Here is a 5,930-nt window from a genome sequence, read left to right on the forward strand (position 1 = left end):
TAGAAGAAAGTATTCTTGTGTTGAGGGAGTACTTGAGTGGAGGCCCAATGTCCTTCTGCTATCTTAATACTAAACCTATAAATGTAGGCTCATTCTTTGGGCACTCTCAAGGCAAGAGATTTGAACCAAAGACCAACCTCTGCCTGACCTATGCCCTTGGCTTAGTAGTCATCAGCTTCTTCTCATACTAGAGAGTTTCAGCTTTAAGTCCAATGGCTAGAGGTGATTTTGAGGTAAAGTCCAGTTTACTAAGTGGGGTTTCCACATTGAGTCCTTTTAGTGCAGCCCTTGAAGGATGTTATGCCCCTCAGAAGAAGAGAGTCTAAAGTCCCAGTAGGGTCTAGTGCACAGACTGCATCACCAAGGACTACAAAGAAACTAGGGCAAAAGTGTTCAATTAGGAACCTAGGACCAGGTATATGCTCCCCCAGGCTTCCATATAAGTATTGGTAAGCATTTTTCCCCATTGGGAAGTTGCTCCTCCTTGTTTTCCTACCTAAGGGGATGTAGTTGCCTTCTCTGAGACATACATGTCCTCCCTCCCACCCCCATCTTAACTTGAAGTTCCAGTAAAGTTTCCTTACCTCTCTGGTGGGAATGTATGGCAGCAACGGAAACATCTTCTGCCTTTCCCTAGAGCCCTTATTGTTATTGATAGCAGGTGCTCTCTGTCCTCTGTAATGATTGTCCAGCTTCATCTCTAAGTGAATGACCGAGGACTCAGTCAAAATTAATAGCTAGATAGATTGGCAGATAGAGGACAACTGCTTAACCCTAACCCTAACCCTTTCCCGAGACTGCCCAGGAGAAAGCTGCCACTGATCCAGGAGAGCAGGCAGAGGGGGCCACAGAGTTAGCCACTCTGCGCTCCCCAAGTGCCTATGGCACCTCCTTCCCCTTTGATGCCTCCTTTCCCTTGTTTTCTTCTCCTCTGGCTTATTACCCTAAAGCAGTGGTTCTCAACCTGTGGGTCTCGACCGACCTCTTTGGGGGTTGAATAACCCTGTCACTGATTCATAACAGTAGCAAAATTACACTTATGAAATAGCAACAAAAATAATTTTATGGTTGGGGTGTCACCACAACATGAGGAACTATATTAAAGGGTCACGGCATTAGGAAGGTTGAGAACCACTTCCCACACTCAGTCTGGTACCTAATGTGGCCAGGGAGGTGCTGTGAGCGGGGTAGGGCAGTCCACACCCACTGTGACTATGGACGTCGTTGTGAGTGGACAGCCAGCTATGTATTTCTGATCACCTATTCCTTTCTCTTCTGTACCTGAGCTAACCAACTGGAAAATCCCTACCCCTCCTACTGAGATGACCTGGGTGGATGACACACTTCATGGACACTGTCTTCTCCTCACATCATCCAAGTTGGAGTGATGTGCAGGCATTGCTGAAAAAGGCAACTCTGCTCACCAATCATGAAAGAGGCTGGTTTCGAATATGGCTAGGGAAGAAGCTAGACACCCTCATGAGGTGGCCCCGGTCCCTGCTGCCACCATTCCCACCACCGAGCCCAACTGGAAAACCAAAGAGTGGGGACACAGGGCTGCTGGGTCTCAGCTGGGAGTGAAGATCGGGATCCCCAAGCAGAAAACTCTCAAAATAGTCACAGCCTTGCAACAATGGGCAAATGAGGGTCCTTCCTCCTCTGGGGGAAGACTTTCTCAGGTCTACGGCAAATATAGTACCCATGTTAGATCTGGAGGCCCCAGAAAATATTCATATGATTTATTTGCCCAGAGTTACCCAGATGGTCACAAGAAATTGCAGAAAAAAGCAAGAGTCATTGGAATAAATGCCCTATGGCTGGTGCACACCAAGATATTTCACAACAGGGAGAAACAGAAAAGTCAAGCTGCCCACAGCGCATTGGCCCTGTTTTCACCGGGAGGAAAGGGGCTGTGTATAGCAAAAAGGCTTTGAACTTGGATACACGTACTCATTGCAAGAGGTTGGGTCACTGGGAGAACAGAGGACCCAAAGAAGTAGCAGAATGCTAAGGAAACTGGTATATTTGTTCAACAGGGCGTGGATTTGAATTCTGATGAAGAATGACCAGAGCCCATGGGCTCTACTCTCACGGCCCCCGGCCACTTGTCATTACTACTTAGTATCCCTGGGTGAAAATAAGAGTTGGAGCAGAACTGTACACTTTCTAGTAGATTCTGGAGCAACCTGTTCAGGTCTTAACCATCCTTTGACTTTTTGCACTAAATAAGCAGTTGAGGTGACCAGAGAGACTGGTGGGGCTTAAGCTAAGTGCCCTTTGCAGCCCTAGACTGAAACGCTCACCCACAAGTTTCTTCATAAGCCAAACGGTTCTGTTCTCCTGAAAGGGGACTTCATGAAAGCTTAATGCCCAGAGTCCCTGCTTGCTGTAAGTCACAGCCTAAGTCCCTCACTCATGGTGTCTGCCGCGACTGCCAAAATGCTGCCTCTGGCATTAATGGAAGCCTGCAGCAGACAGGAAACCGAGTGGATGAGGGGGTGGCCATCATGTGTGTCGACGTGGACAAGATGTTAGAAAGAGACCCGAAGCTTTCCCAGCTGGACGCGGGGAGGCCCTGCAGGCAGGAGCTTCTCAGTTTGAAACAAGTGCTGCAAGTTAAAGAGGAAATCCTGGAAGGGTTACAAGATGTGGGCCAGTGGGGTTGGCATGGTGGTTAGCAGCAGCAGCATTGAACATCTTCGTGACAACCTGTGAAACTCAAGCCTGCCACCCCAAAGCCTCTTTAAGACTTCTGACTTAGAACGTGCGATTTATCAAGCTTACCTACTACTATACCTACAATGACTATTTTGGGTTGGTGAATGTAAAGTTTGATTTCCATGAAATGTGCCTTTGTTTTTTCATAAGCACTCCAGATGAGAAGCAGAGTCAATCCCGCCCTGGTATGCACGGTGCACTCTCTTCACCAGTGTACTCAGGGCTGACGGGGAGGGCGTCGACAGGGCTAGGGGTACCATCTAGATTCTAGAAGGAGCATCGGCACTGAGTCACTGCTGGGTTCCAGTTATGGGAATTTGTTCCACATGAGCTCTTCTGCTCTCGTCTAGAGAGCCACCTTTTAAATCTTTGGGCAATCTGATTTCCAACCTGTCCCTTCCAGAAAGAACATAACAGGCCTTGCCTTCTGTATTTTGCTAATTTTCTGAGTACCTCTAAGAGAATATACTACTATTTATAAGCCCTACGAATGCAGAATTTTTTCTCTTATTACCCATGAAGATGTTTACTGTCTTGCTATTGTTATGTATAACTTGATAAAAACATGCTATTTTCATCAGAAATCAACAACCCCTTTAAAAGTACTGTTGTTATAGAACTGTGGCTGTGATCCAAGTTTCTATTTTGCCAAAAAGTTGAATCCCAGTAAGCACCTTATGAGTCTGTTCCTGACAGATCAAGGCCGAAAAGTGCCCAATGGAACTCAGGGTGCCCTTCAACATTCCAGCTGTGCTGAACCCTCTGCATCTGGGCAGGCTGCTCTTGCCTTTGCGAGAAAGTACATGATATGACTTTCAATTCAGCATTTTCCCAGGGGCTGGAGAAGGCTTGTGCTAGGCTCCGCCCACCTCAAACCCGTGGATAAGAAGTCTTCTCCAGCTGCCTTCAGTTTAATAGTTGTGGAGGCCAGAATTATGTGAGCAAGCACTTTGTAGCTTCAAGTAAGACTATGCATTTGGTCACTGTCTGGTCCCTCCCACTCTTAGATGATGCTTTCAATTAGGCATTGATCCAAGGTGGGTGGCTTTTTACAGAGGATAGCGAACCAGAGACTTCTCAGTGTCCTAACAAGCACGGGCTGCCGCTGTCATCTGAGACTGTATTGGTGTTTGGTGAGACTTTGGACATCTGGGTCTGTGGCTGACAGATGGGAGTACAGGATGGAGAAAGACAGGCAAGGAGGCACCAGGGAGCCATGCAGCGACTGCACCCCTCTGTGGCCCTTGCCAATGTTCCAAAGTTTAGATCCATATGCTATTGCTGATTTTACAATGCAGAAACAGATGAGGTGTGCCAAGACATGGCTTCCATTTCTTTAATACCTGTCCCCTACTGTCACGGAAATGATATCATGCCAAAGACTTGCCTACCTGTGTGACAACCTATGAGCAGAAAGCAGCTGTCAGTGTCAGAACATGAGCCGTGCTCTGACGGGCTTTCTTGGCAGGTCTGACTGAACCACGTGCTTTCTCCTTGGCCTCAATGTTCCAAGTCCCATGTCACCCACTGTCTCCTGCACTACTCTTGAATACCTCGCTTGTATCTGTATAATCTAGCTGGGAACTTGCCTGGTGTAATAAACAGAATAAAGTGTTTGTAAACATTAAATGAATGAATAAATAAAGCTTAGTTCCAAGATCTGGTCATCAGGAGAAGTGGACTGTACCAGAGAAATAATGCAAAAGCAATGCACCACCAACTAACCTTATCAAGCAATATCAGGGACTGCAGCCGTTGGAGGACTTGGCAGGTAGACTTTACTCAAATGACCGAGAATGAGAATGATAAATTTCTACTAGCTCTGGTAGACATCTTCTCAGGTTGGGTGAGGGCCTTTCCAACCAGGACTGGGGCTCTTCTGAAGTTACTAAGGCCCTGTTAGGAGAAATTCTTCTCAGCTGTGGCCTGCTAGCTACCCTACAAAGCAGCCATGGACCGACATTCCTGTCAGAGGTAACTCAGTCAGTAAGTAAAGGTTTGTCAATCAAATGGAAGTTTCACACCGTGTGGAAGCCTCAGTTATCAGGAAAGGTTGAGTGGAAAAATTACACTCTCAGAAGGACAATTACAAAACTCGGTCAGGAACCACAGCTAAAATGAAAACACGTATCGTATTTTACCCTACTCCATCTTGACTCAGGCTTGTCTCTAGTGCTCCTAGGTCTCCTTCTGTTCCCAGAGGTTCTCTATGGAGCATCCAGTTCTACTGCAGACATGGAAGACTTCCCCTCCACAGGCCCAGGTGAATGAGCACTGCACCCCCCATTCCACATGCTCCTGACCACGTCCATTGCCATGAAGCTTGCAGGAGTCAAACCTTGAATACCTCACACCCAAGTGAAACCAGTTATCTCTGAAGAACAGTGTGTCGAACCACTGGGTACACTGAAGATGTGTTTTGTATGGTGTTAATCATAAGTCTTTTTCTTATTAACATCCCAGAGACTGTGGCCCCAGATGTCATCCCTCTCTAGAAGGAAGAGAATGTGTGGGTATATTAGCTAATAATGTAATGAACATTTCAGATGGTTGTCTAGCTGGTGGCACCTATGTGGAACAACACCCCACTACATGCTTAATAGGAACCAGCACCAACATTTCCATCTTAAACAGATCTCATAGATAAGAGATCATTTAGATAAGCATGTATGTTAGGGTTCTCTAGAGAAACAAAACCAGGACACTTATTATTTTATATATATATTTAAACAAATACATATATACAACATAAGAAATAAACAGCTAATTAGTCTATAGAGCAGTACAAATGGCTCAGTGAAACTCACTTCTGTGAGACAGCTAATACATTGGCCTTCAAGTCTTGAGGGCTGCTGGGTGCAAGTCAAGGAAGCAGATAGATGAGTCCTCTGTAGAGCAAGTCAGGCAATCCAGCCACAGGCAGCAAACAGCAAGGCAGGTCACCAACAGTCAGCCAGATGACAGGGTCCGACCATCCTCAGCCCAAGTGATATATACTCCAGCAGCGTGGTGAAGCAAGTCTTGAAGGAACCTCAACTTACAGTGACACAGTTCACAGGTTGAATGTCCCACAGGTAGTGTAGCTCACAAATTGAGGCAAAGAGCCAGCTAAGGCAGCCACAAACTGGTCCGATCATCAAAGAGCAAGGGACAAGAAAGGTGAGGCTCACTGAGCCATTTACCTCTCCGCCCTTCAATTAATCCCACATGTG

This window comes from Echinops telfairi, unplaced genomic scaffold (genome assembly GCF_000313985.2).
Source record: "Echinops telfairi isolate 266 unplaced genomic scaffold, ASM31398v2 ScPeMD7_2;HRSCAF=8, whole genome shotgun sequence".
Classification (NCBI taxonomy): Eukaryota; Metazoa; Chordata; class Mammalia; order Afrosoricida; family Tenrecidae; genus Echinops; species Echinops telfairi.